This window comes from Sabethes cyaneus, chromosome 1, assembly GCF_943734655.1.
Source record: "Sabethes cyaneus chromosome 1, idSabCyanKW18_F2, whole genome shotgun sequence".
NCBI classification, from domain to species: domain Eukaryota; kingdom Metazoa; phylum Arthropoda; class Insecta; order Diptera; family Culicidae; genus Sabethes; species Sabethes cyaneus.
In genome coordinates this window covers 102,597,547-102,619,071 of record NC_071353.1, presented here as the reverse complement: position 1 = coordinate 102,619,071, position 21,525 = coordinate 102,597,547, and positions in this window count along the sequence as shown.

The following is a 21,525-nucleotide window of genomic DNA, read 5'->3' as shown; positions in this document are numbered from 1 at the left end:
TTGATGTCTGTTGTCGTGAATTCAATGTAGTGTCTGACTCTTATGATTTTAATATTAGTAGAATGACTTTTAAACTTAGAATAATTATATATTAGAAACTGTCTGTGCGATACTATCGAAGACTAGAAATAAATAAATAAAAAAATAAAAAAACATACACGGACAGACAGACAGACAGACAGACAGACAGACAGACAGACAGACAGACAGACAGACAGACAGACAGACAGACAGACAGACAGACAGACAGACAGACAGACAGACAGACAGACAGACAGACAGACAGACAGACAGACAGACAGACAGACAGACAGACAGACAGACAGACAGACAGACAGACAGACAGACAGACAGACAGACAGACAGACAGACAGACAGACAGACAGACAGACAGACAGACAGACAGACAGACAGACAGACAGACAGACAGACAGACAGACAGACAGACAGACAGACAGACAGACAGACAGACAGACAGACAGACAGACAGACAGACAGACAGACAGACAGACAGACAGACAGACAGACAGACAGACAGACAGACAGACAGACAGACAGACAGACAGACAGACAGACAGACAGACAGACAGACAGACAGACAGACAGACAGACAGACAGACAGACAGACAGACAGACAGACAGACAGACAGACAGACAGACAGACAGACAGACAGACAGACAGACAGACAGACAGACAGACAGACAGACAGACAGACAGACAGACAGACAGACAGACAGACAGACAGACAGACAGACAGACAGACAGACAGACAGACAGACAGACAGACAGACAGACAGACAGACAGACAGACAGACAGACAGACAGACAGACAGACAGACAGACAGACAGACAGACAGACAGACAGACAGACAGACAGACAGACAGACAGACAGACAGACAGACAGACAGACAGACAGACAGACAGACAGACAGACAGACAGACAGACAGACAGACAGACAGACAGACAGACAGACAGACAGACAGACAGACAGACAGACAGACAGACAGACAGACAGACAGACAGACAGACAGACAGACAGACAGACAGACAGACAGACAGACAGACAGACAGACAGACAGACAGACAGACAGACAGACAGACAGACAGACAGACAGACAGACAGACAGACAGACAGACAGACAGACAGACAGACAGACAGACAGACAGACAGACAGACAGACAGACAGACAGACAGACAGACAGACAGACAGACAGACAGACAGACAGACAGACAGACAGACAGACAGACAGACAGACAGACAGACAGACAGACAGACAGACAGACAGACAGACAGACAGACAGACAGACAGACAGACAGACAGACAGACAGACAGACAGACAGACAGACAGACAGACAGACAGACAGACAGACAGACAGACAGACAGACAGACAGACAGACAGACAGACAGACAGACAGACAGACAGACAGACAGACAGACAGACAGACAGACAGACAGACAGACAGACAGACAGACAGACAGACAGACAGACAGACAGACAGACAGACAGACAGACAGACAGACAGACAGACAGACAGACAGACAGACAGACAGACAGACAGACAGACAGACAGACAGACAGACAGACAGACAGACAGACAGACAGACAGACAGACAGACAGACAGACAGACAGACAGACAGACAGACAGACAGACAGACAGACAGACAGACAGACAGACAGACAGACAGACAGACAGACAGACAGACAGACAGACAGACAGACAGACAGACAGACAGACAGACAGACAGACAGACAGACAGACAGACAGACAGACAGACAGACAGACAGACAGACAGACAGACAGACAGACAGACAGACAGACAGACAGACAGACAGACAGACAGACAGACAGACAGACAGACAGACAGACAGACAGACAGACAGACAGACAGACAGACAGACAGACAGACAGACAGACAGACAGACAGACAGACAGACAGACAGACAGACAGACAGACAGACAGACAGACAGACAGACAGACAGACAGACAGACAGACAGACAGACAGACAGACAGACAGACAGACAGACAGACAGACAGACAGACAGACAGACAGACAGACAGACAGACAGACAGACAGACAGACAGACAGACAGACAGACAGACAGACAGACAGACAGACAGACAGACAGACAGACAGACAGACAGACAGACAGACAGACAGACAGACAGACAGACAGACAGACAGACAGACAGACAGACAGACAGACAGACAGACAGACAGACAGACAGACAGACAGACAGACAGACAGACAGACAGACAGACAGACAGACAGACAGACAGACAGACAGACAGACAGACAGACAGACAGACAGACAGACAGACAGACAGACAGACAGACAGACAGACAGACAGACAGACAGACAGACAGACAGACAGACAGACAGACAGACAGACAGACAGACAGACAGACAGACAGACAGACAGACAGACAGACAGACAGACAGACAGACAGACAGACAGACAGACAGACAGACAGACAGACAGACAGACAGACAGACAGACAGACAGACAGACAGACAGACAGACAGACAGAATTCTTGATGCCCGTCCATTGCTTTTCGACGGTTCCACCAGGTGGATTGATGTGCTTGTACTTATTTCCGAAATGACTAAGAATTTAAAAGTATTTTATTGATTAAACTGAGCGTTACGGAGTATAAAACAAACTTATTGCATATTTACGATAAATATTTTCGAAACTTTCCTGAGTTGTTTATGTATGGACGTAAACCAGACCAAATTTCAAACCCACGCTGACGTTAGCTTGACTGCCGGATTATAGAAACAAAATTCGATAATCCGGCTATGAGTCGGATTAGTGGGGTGGCACGTATGCCCGTGGAAACGTACGAAAGCAAGTTAACGAGATTTGCCCAACAAATATAACCTGTAAATAGCTAGTGATGCCAGCGCCAGCACTTGTTCAGGGATTCTAAAGTCATTTATTCAGATTGTTGGGAGAGAAGCTGCGAAGTTCGCCAGAATTTACGAATCTATGAACTATATTTCATCAATATGAGTTACAAATTCCTGTTGGGAATAGTAAAATTAGTTTGCGAATATAACAATATAATTGTAACCATACTTTTAGCAATTCACTTCTCTTCTAACCCTACTTTTGATGACACGTTCCGTACACTTTACTTTCTCGCGTACCTGCACAGAACGAGCAAAGTTAAATATACTAATAGTAATTGATTTGCATTTAGTTTTACCGTTTTGATAGATAATTTTAAATAATTAGATTAATTGTGTTGCTTCGTAGTTCCTTGCATGTAATTTTACGAGAGAGCATGTGACTTATAGAGCTGGTAAGAATAAACTATGAAATTCACTTGGAATCATCAATTTGTGTCATTTAACTTACATACACTATAGCACTAGATTAAGTAAAGGTTTTAAGCAATAATTTTAAGCACTTTTAGCTGTGGGTAATATTAAATTTTAGGAAATAAGCTCAATGAATAATTTTTAGCTGCACGTAACGTGGTTTCGCTTATCATTCACGATGACAGTTTAAGACTTGCTACAGATGACAATGATGATGCGATCTAAATCAGCGATGACAGTGGGCGTTGTTCACTTGCTACGTCGTAGCGGTGAAACGAGGGGTTGACTGATCGACGGGCGAGCTTACACAGATATTAATTGTATCGATTTTCAGTATTCGCCAAGTCACTTGGAGTTATCTACAGTCTTTTCTTGGGAAAGATGAGCATTCCATTAATGATGGGTCCAAAGAAGCAACCTTTCTTCGATTTGTTGAGGTGACGTTTTTATTTTACGATTTAGAAGCGTTCAAGTTCTTTTGGCAGATTAGATTAGATTAGATTAGATTTGTATAAAGTTTGATTCCTTCCTCCATTTCGCGCGTTACATGTGGCAATTGTATGGATAATTAGGATTATTCAGTACGCGGTATAGCCGGTTATCAACGGCTTGTTGGCTTTTTATATTACTATTTAAGAAAAGTTGCACCTTTTTTTCGCGGTTTACACTTTTTTAAATTGGTTTTATCAGAAAGCAAAAGTTAGCAAATGGAATTAATTACATGAACTAATTAATAATACAAAGTTCAGCTACTTCTCCTGGACCGCGCTTATCAAGTTGTTTCAAAACTTTTCTTTTGCCTTCATATCGTATTTTCGAATGTGCCTACTGACCACCGTGGATGGAGAGAACAATCTACGAAGATTGGCAAACAATGATTTCCAACTTTTCATTAAATTTTGATTGAGTTCATGGATTATTCCTTTTCTTCAATGGTAAATAACTGCAGTCTTCATTGGCAGTTAGCTCCAACAAGTTGCTAGACGGTAGGGCAGTCTTATCGAAAATTCTCTTTCCGAAGCAGATTGAAGTGGTTTCCTAGGCTACGAAACCACGACATGGCGGGCTGCCCTCATAAACCTCAACCCATTAGTTTTTCATCATCTCTATCTGGAGAAACCACAGCAGTACACATTCGCCCGATTGTTCCGTGCATCACCCAGAGGAGGCTGGGAAATGGAAAAGTTAAGAGCCATGTTCCCGTAGCGTAAAATGCAACCAATATTTGTAGAATTTATTTTGCCACTTCTCGGTCGCCACTCGAGTGCTCATAGTGCAGCCACCGCTGCTCGAGTATCGTTTCCCCTCGCTTATCCTCGTTCAGGTTCTCAATTTTGCCAGTTCTGGTTTTGGACTAATAAAATTCCATTTATTTTAACGGTCGTATTGGCTGATGTTGCTCTCTTTCCGGTGAACTGCATTGCTTTTGTCGAGTGGAATAAAAGAAATGTTTTCCCCTTTTGCAATACACTTTGCAGTGTAAATTTTGGCACTTGAAAAAAAATATCCCCCAATTGGAAACATTATTGGCATTTTGTTAATATACCATAAGTAAGTATTTGGTAACACGGGGTAAGTACGCGATAAGCGAAGGCTGCAAAGTAACTTCATTCGAGAACCATGGTAGTAAAATTTATTGAATCCAGTTGTATTCCAGTTTTGAATGGAGTTAATAACGGATAAATAAAACTGTATAAAAAGGAAAAAAGTTGAAATGTTAAAAAAATTAAAAAGTGTTTAACACAAAGAGGATAGTAAAATTTCAACAATGAAAATCACAAAATTGTATCTTGTTTCCTTTTCTCTACTTAAGTTTTGACTATGCCAGCCGGCTTAACATCGAACAAGAACTACTGGATTAAGGCATAAAGCTATGCAACGGAACGCTTTGTTTTGGCCATACCTTAGCCACTTTGGGAAGTTACGGTTTGCTTAGAAAATGCACTGCTTGCACCGTTGTTGTCTGCCAGCGGGCGCACCAGGTAGGTACGCCAAGCAATGCCAATATTTAGTATCGCTTTCCTTTAATAGCACGTACAAGCCATAATAAACATATTGTATGTCGTTTGTATTTGCCGTTGCGCAGAAGTTTGCTGCACTTTTCCGTCCAAAACAGAAGCGGGATCGGTAGGTGTTAAAGCAATATGCTCCGGTAAGCCTGATTCGGAGGGGAGGTGGCCAAATTTAAAGAATACCCAATGCAATCGAGGAGCTGCTCACTTTGGTTTGCTTTCAAGTGGGAGTCGGGTTTCTCGCTCCGGTTCCGGTGTAATGGCATCGCAGGAGATAATTGAAATTAATGGCCCGTGTCTTATCGCTCGCTTCGATAGCGAATTAGAGCCAGCAGCTTTTATTGTGTTTATTCATTATTTATCTGTCGTTTGTGGTTGCTGGCTGCGTCCTACGTACGGATGGTGGTGCTCCAGTTTTGCAGTGTAGAGCTATCTGCAGCGCTCCGTGACAGGATTCAGGTGGTACGTGATTTAAACTATGAAACCAATAGGGTAGCCAATGGTTACCAATTGAATAGTTCTTAATCAGATACATTTTCGAGCTCGATACGATACGACTGCTGGTTTGGAAGATAAATTACGTTGTCAATGCAATTTAAAAGAGAAAATAAATAGAGTATAGTATAAAGAGAACTGTTATACTGGACTGTGAAATATGTCGATACTGGTTTACTTTTAGACCGTACAAGATTTGATGATCATATTTTAAACTCTAATTAAATGAACAAAAGGTGCAACATTTTTGAAAGAATTGGTACTTCTACAATGGAATGCGTTCTTGAAAAAAGCAATATTGCGAGCTACGATATATTTCGAGTTAGCTAGTTAGCTTTATTCTAATTCCGTTGTTTTTAGAATTGAGCAGTTCCAAATGTAATATGTAAATGACAAAATATGAACCTTTCTGATTTTGATGAAACTTTACCAGCGTGTTTGATAGGGCGAAACATGCACCTTCCACAGATTTTGGCACCATTTTGATTCAAGACTCATTTTTAAAAAGGGCGTATTTATTTTCATGACTATTTTGTTTGAAAGATTGTAGCTCGAAAACTATCGATTTTACAAAAATTATGTCTATGCAAAAGTTGTAGAAAATATGCATTGAAAAAAATATTTTACCAATTTTTCAAAAATTTGATAATAAAACTTAGAAACGGGCTCTGGCATCACTGTTTGCACGTTAGGCGGCACATTTGTGCGGTCGTGTAAATTTATTGAAAAATAATTGTTTTTAACCGTTTTGATAGTGCAAGAGATGTGCAAAATATTAATTCTGGTGCCATTTAACCCAGGAGGGTAAAAGTTTGTGCTTCGGAATTCGGACACTGACCTGGCCGGAAATGGAGAAATATTAAATGCTTCGAACGCCAACGCTAAGTATACTCTTTTTATATTCGGGGGGCACTCAATAATGTAACTATTACTGTACGGCAATGGTTGTAATTTACTGTTTGCATGAAGCTACATGCGGACATGCAGTGTTATTTGTATGGATATCTAGTCGATTGAATCAAAATAATACATTTACAATTACAGTACATAATCATTTAACTATAATTTACAATTCGTTACGCTATTGGGAATATTTAGAAAACATATTCTTCGTCATTGCCATACAGTTCATTATTCGCTTATTACAGATGAAGTAATTGTGCGTACCTATGTGCACCCTCTGTGGCCAACGAGGGTTCTCGTTCAACTCGCTTCTACTATATGATCTTGTTTGTATGTGTCGTGTCCATTCGTTGAATAAAATTTGACGAACCAGGGATAGCAGTTGTGTACCGTTCTGATTCAAACTTAGAACAGTCTCAAACTTCGAACACTTCAGAATAAAATGCTCGTTAGTATCGCTAATAAGATAAAATATTATGCTTATTGTACACCACCGTGTTCGTTAGAATGTCCTTTATCCGGTGAGGTATGACATTGAACTGTAGGACTCGTTGTAAGAAAACAGCAGGCGCTGGAAAACAGTAAGAACTCAGATTTTGACTTCGTTCGCATACTCTTAGCGTTTCGTGCAAAAGTAGCTGTTTTTTCGATTGCATTATTTTACCAATTTTAGAACATTTACCTTCCTACTTCGCGATTATTAGGTAAGTGCAAGATATATACGTACTAAAGCATAGTTAAAATACAATATTTCATGCATTATTTCAAAGATATTAGATAAATAAAAAGTGTTCGAAGTTTGAATCACGTTTTGAAGTGTGATTCAAACTTCGAACACCCACGAATAATATCCGGTTTTTCCGGATTTTCCTTTGGGAAAATGAACTATCTGCATTGTAAAGCTGTACAAAGTTAACTTGCTTTAGATGTGGTACATAGAGTTTGAAAATATTGCCAATTGACTACAGAAGTACGGATTCAAACTAATTATTGTGTGAAAAATTTAAATTACACTGTTCGGTGGATTTAAAAGGACAGTGTTTAGAAAAAGGATGTAATTTCACTTATTTCAGTTGAATGACACTAAAAGCATTAATACTTAGAAAAGTAATATAAGTATTCGATGTCTGAGACTGAAATATTCGAGCTTTGAAAATCGACCATGAAAGTGTTCGAAGTTTGAATCAAAACCGAACAGCAGTTTTTTAGTGTTTTTCATTATAAAATAACATTTTATCCTCATTTTTAAAATTTTCCCATGAAAATAAATAAATTGTCATGCTATTGAACCATTCATGGAGGTAGTAAAAAGCTCTTTTCGAACATTTTACTTTTTAGAAAGTTTTAGCATGGCTTAAGTGTTCGAAGTTTGAATCAAAACGGTAGTTTCGGTCGCTTTTTGTAGTTTCTGCGGAATTGATATCAGTTTTTGCACTTAAATTAAATATTAATCGGTGCCATCGTCTGTACCAAAATTGAACCGGATCGGTAAAATTACTTTTAATTGACATTGAGTACCGCGTATTAGTATTTCCAGTCCTTACTCAACTATGGAAAACGACATCATTTTTTTTTCTTACAATAGACAAGTGCCTTAAGACCGCGCGAGAGTTTTCGTGGATTCATGTCACGTATCGGGATAAGGTGGCAATGTGCCTGATGGTTTGATCGGTTTAATAGATTAGCAAGAACAGTCTATACCTTAAGTTTACAGCTAAATCGCTGAATTAATACGCATGATTCTCGGATTTGTCATGAACTGATACGTCTGTCGTTAGGTACGCGGTGTAGAATACATACCTATTAATTTCTATAATATAGTTATCGATTGTCGGTGGCCCGACGGCTTCTGTAGGTTATATCGCGTTGGTTCGACGGATAGTGGGTTTTTGAAGAACGTTGCTTTGGTTTTTGAACCAAAGTTTGCCCTTTGACCAGCCGGATACTTCGTATATATCAAACGTGTTTCGGAATCAGGCAATTTATCGTGCGCGATTTTGAACCCATCGAATGAATTGAAAGTGCCGTACGCATGTTCGAAAGATAATGATCTTCGGTGGATTCAGATCAAATCCTTTTCACTAACACAAACTCCTGCCTGCGACACTTGTGGATGATGCAGAGGATTCCTCGGTCTCTAGTAGCAACAAGCGCCTGACTAATATTCCTTCCCTTCCATAATTGACCTGCATGGACGTGGCCAGCTTTGCTATTGATCACTAGAAAGACTTGGATCACCAGAGAATGACTTGCTATTCCCGAGCATCATTTTTATGGTTCTTTGTGCAATTTCAGCTGATCTAGATCAATCGCCGGCAACACACGAGCGATCAAACTATGCTATGCTATGCTATACTTATTTAACTCGCCCAGTTAGCTTCGAGGTACGATGCTGGTCTAACAAGCTAGTCGTCGTATGTTCAAATCTCGGCTAGGCGGTGCTTGCTAGTTAGAGTCAATAGGATCGTAGCAATTTTCTTGTACTCTAACAGCCGGCTGCGAAGTCTGTCGATAAAGAAGGATAATGTCTAAAGACGGTATAAACCCATGGCTTTGCTTTTTTGCTATGCTAATTTGAAAATAAAATAAATGAATCAAGATATCAAAAATATACCATTTTTGAAAATTTTTAAATTTTTTTGGAAAAAATAGAATTAATTTGCAACCTTTTAAAAGTTATTCTGTGATGGAGCAATTTTCATGGACGGACTTCGTAGAACAACGATTTTCATGATTTTTTTCCAACTTGGGATTTTACAAGTAATATATGAATTGGTAATACTAATAATAATTCTTTATGTAATTTACAACAAAATTGGTCATATTAATTATTTTTCTAAATGCAACCATTTTCGAGGTATTCGTAGGGTGCAAATTACTTCTATTTTTTCCAAAAAAAATTAAAAATTTTCAAAAATGGTATATTTTTGATATCTTGATTTTAAGTTTTATTTTCAAATTTTTGAAAAATTGGTAAAATATTTTTTTCAGTGCATATTTTATACATGTTCAGATATCAATTTTCTACAACTTTTGCATAGACATAATTTTTGTAAAATCGATAGTCGAGATAAGGCTAGTTCGCGAAAAATTTGGACACCCCTAAACACACACAGCTTCGGAAATACATTAACAATGAGTGAAATATTTTGCAAAGTTGTAGACGTATGTCTGTTCTTTCTGAAAATATAACACTTGCTTATATTACAAGCGCTTAGCGTAAAATGGCGTCGGAAGAAGAGCAGATGCGAAAAACAATTGTGTGCGGTCGCAATGAAAATCCGGATCTCTCGTTAAGAAATCTTGCCAAAAAGCTTGGATTTCCTCCAAGCACTGTTCACAGTGTTTTAAAATCGTTCGATACTCGCTTGACAACAGCTAGGAAGAAGGGAAGTGGAATAAAAACGGATCTGAGGAACCACCACAAGGATACGAAGGTAAAACAAATATTACGCAGGAGACCAGATCTTTCTGTACGTACCATTGCTCGTAAAATAAAAATGTCGCCAACATTCGTGCACACTTCAGGGCAACGATAAGGCATGAAGTCTTTCAAGGTGAGGACTGTGCCAAACCGCAATGATAAGCAAAATATGACTGCCAGAACACGCGCTCGTATGCTTTATTGCAAATATTTAACGAAGTTTTCATGCGTTATAATGGACCATGAAACGTATGTCCTAGAAGATTTTAAACAGCTTCCTTACTTACTTATTCAGCCGAGAGCCGGAGTGGCTCTTGCCGTATCAAGACTTCCTCTCCATTGTACTCGGTCCTGGGCTACTCGTCGCCAATTCGTTGCGCGTCTCGACACACGCAAGTCGGCTTCAACCTGGTCGAGCCATCTAGCACGTTGAGCCCCTCTATTCCTGGTGCCGGTGGGGTTCTTGAAGAGAACGGATTTCACTACACAGTCGTCCAGCATGCTTGCGACATGGCCGGCCCACCGTAGTCTCCCAACTTTCGCCGGGTGTACGATGGGAATCTCTCCAAGCAGTGCCTGTAGCTCGTGATTCATACGTCTCCGCCACTCTCCGCTTTCCGTCTGTACTCCACCAAAAATAGTCCGCAACACCTTTCGTTCAAAAACGGCAAGTGCACGTATGTCTTCCGTAAGTAAATTTACTGTCTCAAGTCCTTAGAGGACTACCGATCTGATTAGCGTTTTGTACATCGTCAGCTTTGTGCGACGGCGTATGCTCCTTTATCGCAACGTCTTGCGAAGGGAGAAGTAGGCTCGATTTCCAGCTTGAATGCGTCGTTGGATGTCCTCACTCGTATTATTGTCGACGGTGACCGGAGATCCCAAATGTACGAACTCATCAACCACTTCCATTTCATCGCCGTCAATAGTCACTGTCCGTGGGAGGCAAACGTTACTTTCTCGGGAGCCTCTTCCTACCATATATTTGGTTTTCAACGCATTAATTTGTAATCCTATCCTCCTAGCCTCCGTTGTTAGTCTGGCGTAGATTACCTCCGCCGTCCCACGGTTTCTAGTAATGATGTTGAGGTCGTCTGCAAAGGCTAGGAGTTGGCTACTCTTACTGAAGATCGTTCCCCTCGTTTCGATGCCCGCTCGCCGGATCACACCTTCAATAGCGATATTGAATAACATACCGGACAGTCCATCCCCTTGCCGTAACCCTCTGCGCGAATCGAAAGGGCTTGAGAGTGTCCCCGAAACGCGCACGTAGCACATCACTCGTTCCAGAGTAGCTTTGATCAGCCGCGTCAGTTTGTCCGGAAAACCGTACTCGTGCATTATCTGCTATAGCTGTTCGCATTCAACGGTATCGTATGCTGCTCTGAAATCCACGAAAATATGATGCGTGGACACGTTGTACTCTCGACATGTCTGAAGGATTTGTCGGAGAGTAAAAATTTGTTCCGTAGTAGCACGGGCCCCCATAAAGCCCGCCTGATACTGCCCTACGAATTCTCTTGCCATTGGGGATAGACGACGCAACAAAATCTGGGAGAGCTCCTTGTAGGCTGCGTTGACCAGCGTAATACCGCGGTAGTTCCAGCAGTCTTGCCGGTCGCCCTTTTTGTAGATGGGACAGACTACGCCTTCCGTCCACTCTTCCGGTAGCTTCTCTTTTTCCCAAATCCTTGAAACCAGCCAGTTGCTAGCGGCTCTTGGCCATTTTTGTAGAGTTCTGCCGGGAGTAGGTCCTTTCCGGTGGCTCTATTATTCTTCAGCAGACCGATTTCTCGTCGGATCTCTTCGAGATCGGGAGCTGGTACGCTGTTGTCGTTTGTAGGTACTGCGAGGTTAACTTCCATTGCGTCTCCTGCTGCTATATCGCCGTTGAGGTGTTCATCAAACAACTGCTTCCACCTGTCGACCACCTCGCGCTCGTTTGTGATTAGATCCTCTCCCTCGACCCTACACATGTCAGGATTTGGTGTGTGGGCCTTGCGAGTTTGGTTCACCTTCTCGTAAAATTTGCGGGTATCATTAGGCCGGAATAGTTGCATATACTTAAACAGCTTCCTGGTATGTCTTTTTACACTGCCATGAAACGGAATAGCGTTGCAGATCATTTTAGGAAAAAGAAGAAAGCCAAGTTCCCAAAAAATATTTAGTATGGCAGGCCATATGCAGCTCTGGTCGAGCAAGCAAAAGTTACATCACTACGGGAACGGTAAACAAGGAAATATACTGTGAGGAATGCCTGCAGAAACGATTGTTATCCTTCCTACACAACCATGAGGTACCCTCGCTGTTTTGGCCTGATTTTGCATCCTGTCACTACGCCAAAGATGTTTTAGAATGGTATGATGCTAATGGAGTCCATATTGTACCGAAGGAGGCGAATCCACCTAACTGTCCAAAGTTACGCCCCATCGAGCGGTATTGGGCTTTGGTGAAGAGAGAGCTGTCCCAGCACAAACAACAAGCAACAACTATAGGTATATTTCGAAAATCTTGGACAAACGCAGCTAAATTGGTTGCCAACAAGTCGGCACTGACCCTCATGGCAAGGGTAAACTCCAAAGTTCGTCAATTTTTCATGCAGACCGAATAATGTTAATTTGTTTGATCAATAACGATACACAAGTGATATAAAATTGTTTCATGGATTAAGCTTCTAGCAAATTGGTTTTATTGCAAAATTTAGGTTTCTAGATTTTGTTCGTGAACAAGCCTTACATAACATAAAATAGCAAAGCCATGGGTTTATACCGTCTTTAGACATTACCCTTCTTTATCGACAGACTTCGCAGCCGGCTGTTAGAGTACAGGAAAATTACGGGGCCAGTGCAACAATCCTACTGACACTAACTAGCAAGCACCGCCTAGCCGAGATTCGAACATACGACGACTGGCTTGTTAGACCAGCATCGTACCTCGAAGCTAGGCTGGGCGGTGCCTTACATAACATAATACATCTGAAAATAAATACGCCCTTTTTAAAAATGAGTCTTGAATCAAAATGGTGTCAAAACCTGTGAAAGGTGCATATTTCCTCCTATCAAATACGTTTGTACAGTTTCAACTAAATCAAAGAGGTTCATTTCAGATTTCAGCTTTTTTTGGACGATTTGGCGTGGAACTGCTCAATTGTACCTTGAAGTTTCGTTTCAATGACCGTGCGATTTCACTAGTTTGCAATTGGTGGAGACACCGATAAATTAGCTCTTCCATCTCGATTCATATACCGAAAACAAACATTTATTTCGAATTGTGTAATCTTTAGTTATTACCAGAATTTTATCTGCTTTAAAACTTTGTAGCGCCTGTAGCTTTTAATGTAAACTTCTGAGCCAAAGGAACTAAAGATTTATGTCATCCAAGATTTATGCCAAAGGAACAAAAGATTTATGTCATCATCATCATCATCATCATCATCATCATCATCATCATCATCATCATCATCATCATCATCATCATCATCATCATCATCATCATCATAATCATCATCATCATCATCATCATCATCATCATCATCATCATCATCATCATCATCATCATCATCATCATCATCATCATCATCATCATCATCATCATCATCATCATCATCATCATCATCATCATCATCATCATCATCATCATCATCATCATCATCATCATCATCATCATCATCATCATCATCATCATCATCATCATCATCATCATCATCATCATCATCATCATCATCATCATCATCATCATCATCATCATCATCATCATCATCATCATCATCATCATCATCATCATCATCATCATCATCATCATCATCATCATCATCATCATCATCATCATCATCATCATCATCATCATCATCATCATCATCATCATCATCATCATCATCATCATCATCATCATCATCATCATCATCATCATCATCATCATCATCATCAGCAGCATCATCATCATCATCATCAAGTGCATTGTTTACACTTTGCAAGTCTTTTTATCAGGTGCGCAAAGATCTGAAAAATGGAGACGTTCACGAAAAAATTCTGTACAAGTATATGCAAAATAAGAATTAGTCACATTGTGCCATCGGTAAAAAGTTGGGAACCCTAAATTTTCTACAGTTTTTCGTGTCATAAAACGGTTCGAAAAACGTCTGGCTGTTCGTTAAAAAGTCTTCCGTATACTATTAAAGAGCACACCCGCTTAATTGGAGCCTTCGACGGGAGACCAAACTACTCCGTTCGAGATGTGACAATAAAAACTGTATCTGAGCAAAAGTTTCATGCAGAAGGCCACAACACGAGCTGGATTACATATGTTCGAGGTTCAGAAGGCCCCAACAAAATACGGTCGCGAAAAGTCATGCACAGAAGTAATTCGGTCAAAAGCCGACGAAATACGAGACCAACGTGAAAGCGGACTTCAACCCGATTCCGGGGAACCAGTATTTCACTGATAAGGATAAGTTTGATGTTCCAGAGAACCTCCGAAAACAGAAGATGTCTAAGATTACTAAGAAATTGTTGATTTGATAAGCAATTTGTTCATGCGGAAAGCGGAGTATACCTTTCATGACCACAGTTACCATGAATGGGCCGGTGTATTTGAAAGAGTGTCTCCAAAACCGACTTCTTCCTCTTCTGAAGTATCATATCTGTCCTACGATCTTCTGATCGGATTTGGCTCTCTGCTGGTTCGCGACAGCGAAAGATACGCTAAAATCCACCAACCGTATGAAGCACGTGCTCTCGAAGATTCAAGAAGCAACTTCAGGCTGCCTGTATCTGGTAGCAACTTACATCGAACATTCTAGGCACATCTTTCCTATATCAGCAATACATTTCGACGAACCTTCCCGAAGTTGCTCAAGATGACCGGAATGCCGCGCCATGTAGTATGAATACGGGCGTTAAACGGAATGCAGAATGAGAAGTAAATCGACCGCCTTAGAGTCAATATCAATTTAACCATCACGTTAGTAACAACAACTGATAAGAACTAAGTGAAACTGCGGCATTGTGTAAATATAGTTGAATAAAACTAGTGTTAAGTAAAAGTGATCTTTTTCCAGTATCCGATAGAAAACCAGTTGGCGTCGTCCCTAGTCGGTAAACCGTTCCGGCTAGGATTCAATATTTTGCATAACACTTCCACCCTCTCTTGTATCGCCTCTGGACTCTACCCTCTGCAGTGGTGTGGCAAGATCCATCCAGTTGTTAATACTGTGACTTTAGCTCCAAGAAGGCGGTGAGAAGACACCGCTCACCCACGCCATTACGCAAAGGACGTGCAGGAGTGGTATAAGGCACATAATGTCGATTTCATGCCTTAACAGTAATTTTCTCTTGCTGCATTAAGCCGATTACTGATGCAGCGGACTGTGCGAATTGTGAGATTAACATAGAAACCCTTAACGATAACAAACTGCTGGGCTCTGGAATTCTCTCTCTGCTGGCAAATAATGTAATGAAGGAAGTAATGTAATGAAGGAAGGAGGTATTAAGTATAGGGAAGGAACAGAAACAGAACGATGCACCAGCTGACGTTCAGTCCTATTACTCGTCTTTCCTCAACACGTCAACTCGTTGTATTTGTATGCGTATTTGTACTTTTTGATTCACTTGACAACTTTGACATTATTTACTTGAATATGAAACTTTAATTTAGAGCAAAACTATTGTAGCATCTTAGACCTTGTCAGGCTTCTACTAAAGGCACGTGAAGAAACGTGTCCAGTCAAACAATTCTTCGACTAGTGTGAAGGTGTAGATGCATGATGTCAGTGGTTTATAAAAACCGTACATGGTCCGATGGTCGTCAGTAAATTTGATGAGCGAGGCTGTCTACGTGAAGCTCGAAAATCTATACGGAAAGGCAGAGCCGCGGTATCAATTTCTTTGTTAAGGAGCTTGGTCACCAAAGTTGCTTGTTAAATCCTTCGACGATTCTCTAATAACTCCAAATCCAAAAACTGGCGGTCTACGTAGCGGGGAAGATTGTTAGCTAGACGATAGAGTAGATGTCTCAGGGTGATACGAACAAGTCTTCGTTGAACATGTTCCAATCTGGCTTTCCAACACAGTTTTTGAGGATTCCGGATGATACCAGCAAGTATTGGGCGTACCAACTCGCAGTACAGTGCCTTCAAGCAATGGCGGTCTGTGAACTCGAGAAATTTTTGTAATGATCCCAAGTTATTGCGAAGCTCTAGAGATGACAGCAGTATAATGTTGCTTGAACTCGAGCTTGTTATCCAACAGAACTTCAAGATCGCTGATCTGATCAACACGTTCGAGAATAGCTCCGTTTATTCGGTAATCAACGGAGATGGGCACATTACGTGGGTGAAACGTTATACATTTGGTAATGCTTATTGTGAGCAGAATAGCAATATCGTTGAAGGACAAGGTGAATAGCCAAGGCCGCAGGTTACTAACTTGTGGAACACCAGAAGTATTACACGTGCACGTATAATAAGTGCAACTGTGGAATCCAGCTTGACACGTAAAGTACGGTTTGTTAGAGCTCAACCCTGACGTCAGTCTATCAGACACACCGAATTTGGAGAGTTTATGCAAGATTGTTCGTAGATATACCGTGTCGAAAGCGGCCGCTGTGTGCACAGCGTCAATTCGAGTTCCAGCTTCCATCTGTGAGATGCAGATGCTAGTGAAATCCATCAAGTTAGTCGTCACAGAACGACCCGGCATAAAACCATGCTGGTTTACTGATATATAGTTTGAGTGCTGATCGGAATTATAGCACTTACGACGCTTTTAAAGAGCTTTGATCCAGCAGAAAAACTGGATATGCCTCTGTAGTTCCTTACATCTCGTTTTTTCCATATTAAATACAGGAAACATGTGGGATTGTTTCCCAGCGTTGTAAATTTTTTGTTGCTCAAAGATTTAGTGAAAATCCGACTGAAAATCACGGCACGAGCAGTAGCGCAATGACAGAAAATAATAGCCGGAACACCATCGGAACCAGGTCAGTAGGAGCTCTTCAGTTTCTTTACACCAGAAATGACCATATGGGGGTGATGTCAAAATTGTCCAGATCAATAGCACCATCGGGGACACTTGACGCATCTATTTCAGCGTCCAACTGTGTGGTACATCCATTGGCGAACACAGAAGAAAAATGATCAGGAAATAATTCGTCAGATTCAGTATCAGTTAGTGATTCCGTTCCGTCTAACATTACACTAGAAGGAATGGAAAATCCTTTCCTTTTGGAGTTACGAATATCCGAAAGCTAATTCAAAAATTAGTTCGCAATCTGAATTGCGTTCGCAGTACGTATGACCAGAGCCGTAGCGTGACATTGCGGCGCTCTTGGCGGAAACCCGATTTGGCACCCCCTCGTTTCCTAAATCAGTGTTTTCTTCAGGTTTATCATTTCTTCGTATTCGTCTCTCATCCAATATTTCGCTACACTTAACTTATATATTAGAAAAATGAACTCATTTCAGATGGCGAAGAAAAAAAAAATACAAAAGCTAGTTTAATGAAACAGCTATTCCTGAATTTTATGTTAATTAAGCCTTCTATAACAAACCGCTTTACAGCGGTTCACCGGAGCCTTCGCTATGGCCGATCAAAAGATGGACATATGAAGATGGCAAAAGATGGCATATAATATGGCATATAAAGATGGCATACAAAAAATGGCATATAATGCAATTCTTTCGTGACCTTTGCGACCAGCTTCTTCTCCATTTTGGCAACAAAATTATTGAAGTAAATGCTCTGTTTGAGCTTCGCCCAAAGATTTCCTATAGGTTGTAGTTGGGGGACGTTGGGAGATTTGGTGATCGTCGGTACAACGTTTATCTTCAGCCGGTTCATCTCCTCCAGTAATCCTTAGGATGATGGACCGAGCCCAGGCCCACCAAAACACCACATTTTTTACACGATACTTCTTGATGAAGGCGGCAACTTCCGGTAGCTTTTTCGTTCTATATGTTCGTATCTTCTCGTTCACTGTAAACCTCGAACGAAGGAACAGCGGCTTGAACATTCTCTTCTCGCTGATCGCCAGCCACAGAAGGATCTTCTTCGAGAACTTGGGAGGATCTCTTGCCTTCTTGGGGTTGGGGATGTAAAATACTCGGTCCTCTGCCAGTCATTGCCATCCAGCGTCAAGTAGTTTTCGTCGTCCATTATGATTACGAGATCGTTTTTCGCCGAAAAGATTTTTTTCTCCAGCAACTTCAGCCGTCCTCTAGGCGATTGACTGCTACTCAGACACAGTCAGCCTCTACTGACGCATTCGCATAAAATGACAATTTTGGCCAAGTACTTCTTCACCGTTTAGCCGGTTGCTCAGACCTTCCAGCCTAAGCTGCGAAACGATGAGACCACCTTGCTTTCAGTCTTCATTTTCATCTTCTGCTGCACGTTACGGTCGCGCAGTACTGTCGGGCGTCCGGAACCAGGCTTTCGTTCAACGCTTTCGGCTTTCTGGCGGGGGAGGATGTTATAAATGCCAGATTGGTTCTATTCAGCGGGTACGAAGTGCTTCACCATGTCCAACTCCATGCACAGAGATCTCTTGTTCAGGAAGGCAGTGAATAAGGACACCAGTGTTCCTCCGAGGTAATTACGCAGTGAATTAACTTATATCAAGCTCAGGAATTAAAATCCATCGACCACAGCAGCGCTAGTAGCAAATGAGAATTCTTACGTCTGAAGACCCTTTTTCACGTAATTCACGGATTGAGAGGATATGCTCGCCGATTAATGTTGACAGCCTTACTTCTGTCAGGTGGTATGTAAACTGCAGCAAGCAAAAACTTCATTCTTTTGATGGTAGCAGAAACTCAGACTTATTCGAGACAGTTTCCATGTCTTAAGTTGACCAGCGAACTAGGGAACTGTTGAGCAACGGCAATCAATACGCCACCAAACCTATTTTTGTCACAATTCTTCGAGCTACGTTCACAACGATACAAGTTAAAGACGGATCCAAACAGCTGAAGGGAATCGATGCAGCCATCCAAGCCGGTTTTAGTTAGCATGACTACTTCATAGTTGCAGTCATTTGATGCAAGGTTTAGATCGTCTACTTTAGTCCCTAAATTTCGCGCATTGAAAACTATCGACGGATATCGTTGTGCTCCAGCTCTAAAGTGCTCGAGATAATCGCAAACGACGGATGTTCGCTTTGTCCGCTAGCTGTCAACACTTTATTTCTTCAGATCAGCATGGTTTTTTACAAAACGCTCAGTCAAACGAATCTCGTTGATTTCGTCTCGTTCTATAAGCGCAATATAAATGAAGGAATACAAACTGGTGTATACGGACCTGAGAGCAGAGTTGAATTGAGTGGATCACGGTATCCTCCTTGCAAGGTTTGAGAAACTGAATATAAACCTAACATACCATAGGCTGAGTATGAAAATAGGGTAATGAGTATGAAACGAGTTTTCCGACTCATTCTGCAACATCTCTGGTGTATCACAGGCAAGCAACCTTGGACCACTGATCTTTTCTCTTTTCATAATTGAGCTACCAGCTATCCTACCACCTCGCTGTCGATCTTTTTATGACGACGATGTAAAAAGGTAATTGAAATTGATTCCGTCTTCATTGAACTGCAACACCTAGTGGACAAATTTGAAGATTGGTGCTCGAGTAATATGCTTACCATCAGCATCTTGAAGTGCTTCACCTTCTTCTTTTACCATAAAAATAAATCTATAGCTTCTAGCTACAACATATCGAGATACTTGGCACAAGGCGTCTATCATATTCGTGATCTTGGTGTCGTCCTGAATAGCGGACTAACGTTTCGTACACATTCTAAGGACATTATCATTGTAAGGTTTGTTTTGGTTTGTTCCAAATCTATGTTCTAGTGCCCTCGTCAACAAATTTGGATCGCCTGAATTGAAGCAATACAGAACAAACAGAACATCCATGGCGTGACTTTAGAAATTTACCGCAGTATTAGAAACTTTGCCGTTTACTTAATTTTAGACCCAATCATAAGCGTATCCGTTTCTAAAAAAGTAACGAAACATTCATAATTATATATCCCCCAGAAAAACTCATATAAATACTTTTCAGTCACTTCCCAAGTAACAATTTGCTACAATTTGGTTTTGCTACACTCTTATGATGGCATTTAAGACCAAAATTGGTCTTGAAAACCGTCATAAGAGTACAATAAAACTCACATTGTTGCTTGGGTTCTCAACCCAATAAAAAAAATCTGTAAGTAGTGACGGATTGCAAGCTACCGGCATCATTAAGCAAAACACCCAATATCAGCCTATAATTGTACACTGGATATCCGTAGCTAACCAAGCTGTACTGCAATCCACCGACAGAATCGTTTTTATTTTTTCATCTGCAGTCTCCGTTAATGAAATTATCACTATGATTACCAGTAATAGTCAGAACATCGGCATCCTTTCGTGCACCTACTGCATGGACGATGTATGGACTATGCACCGCACGGAAGAGCAAAAAATTCAGGCTATTTCGCACCCACAGGCACAATTCCAGCAAGCAATACAATAAATTATAGAATATTTCTCGCGTCACTTTTCATTTCGTCCAATGTAACAAATGTAAACAAATGCGGTTTATCACAACAAATTATTGCTCTTTTTAAACTCTATGTTATACAAAAACACCTGCCCAGATAGAATTATTTTGAGCTTAAAAAATTAGCATTATCAAAATGTCCAATGTGCACATTCGAATTACGGATGACTGACTGTTACTTCGGTCGTTCTCATCTGATGTCCAAAGTGCAAAAAAAAATCAAAACAAACCCAATCTGTACATTGGACGTTTAGCAAGTGAAAGTTTTTTTTCGCATTATTTATGCATTTTAAGTGAAACAAACGGCCTAATATTAAAAAATAGCCTCGAAAATAGCGTAGTACGGCAACGCACGTATTTTACGGTGATCTCGCTTAATTTACGTGCCATAGCCTGGAAAAATAAAACCGTCCAAAGTACAGCATGAGATGGTAAACAGTCCAATGTAACTTTTTCCATAATAAACCAAAACTGGTTAGTTTTAATTAGATTTTTAAAATCTCCGTTAAATATTGAATGTTATTATTCATCAACCACGTTGAGTGAATGACTGAAAATTATTTCATTTTGAAACAATTTAAAGTTCAATTCGAGGAACTTCGATCTCGTTTTTCTCAATATGGTGGAATTGTTACATTGGACGAAATCAAAAGTGACGCGAGATTTCTAATAAATTATCGCATGCATGCATGCATGCGCGGTACGAAGCGTGAAGCGCATTTAGCGGTTTACGTTTTTTGCTCCGACGTAGGCTACGTGCAGGCATTTTTGTCTGTTATGTGTAGTGTAGGTACCTCAACCATGCTCATA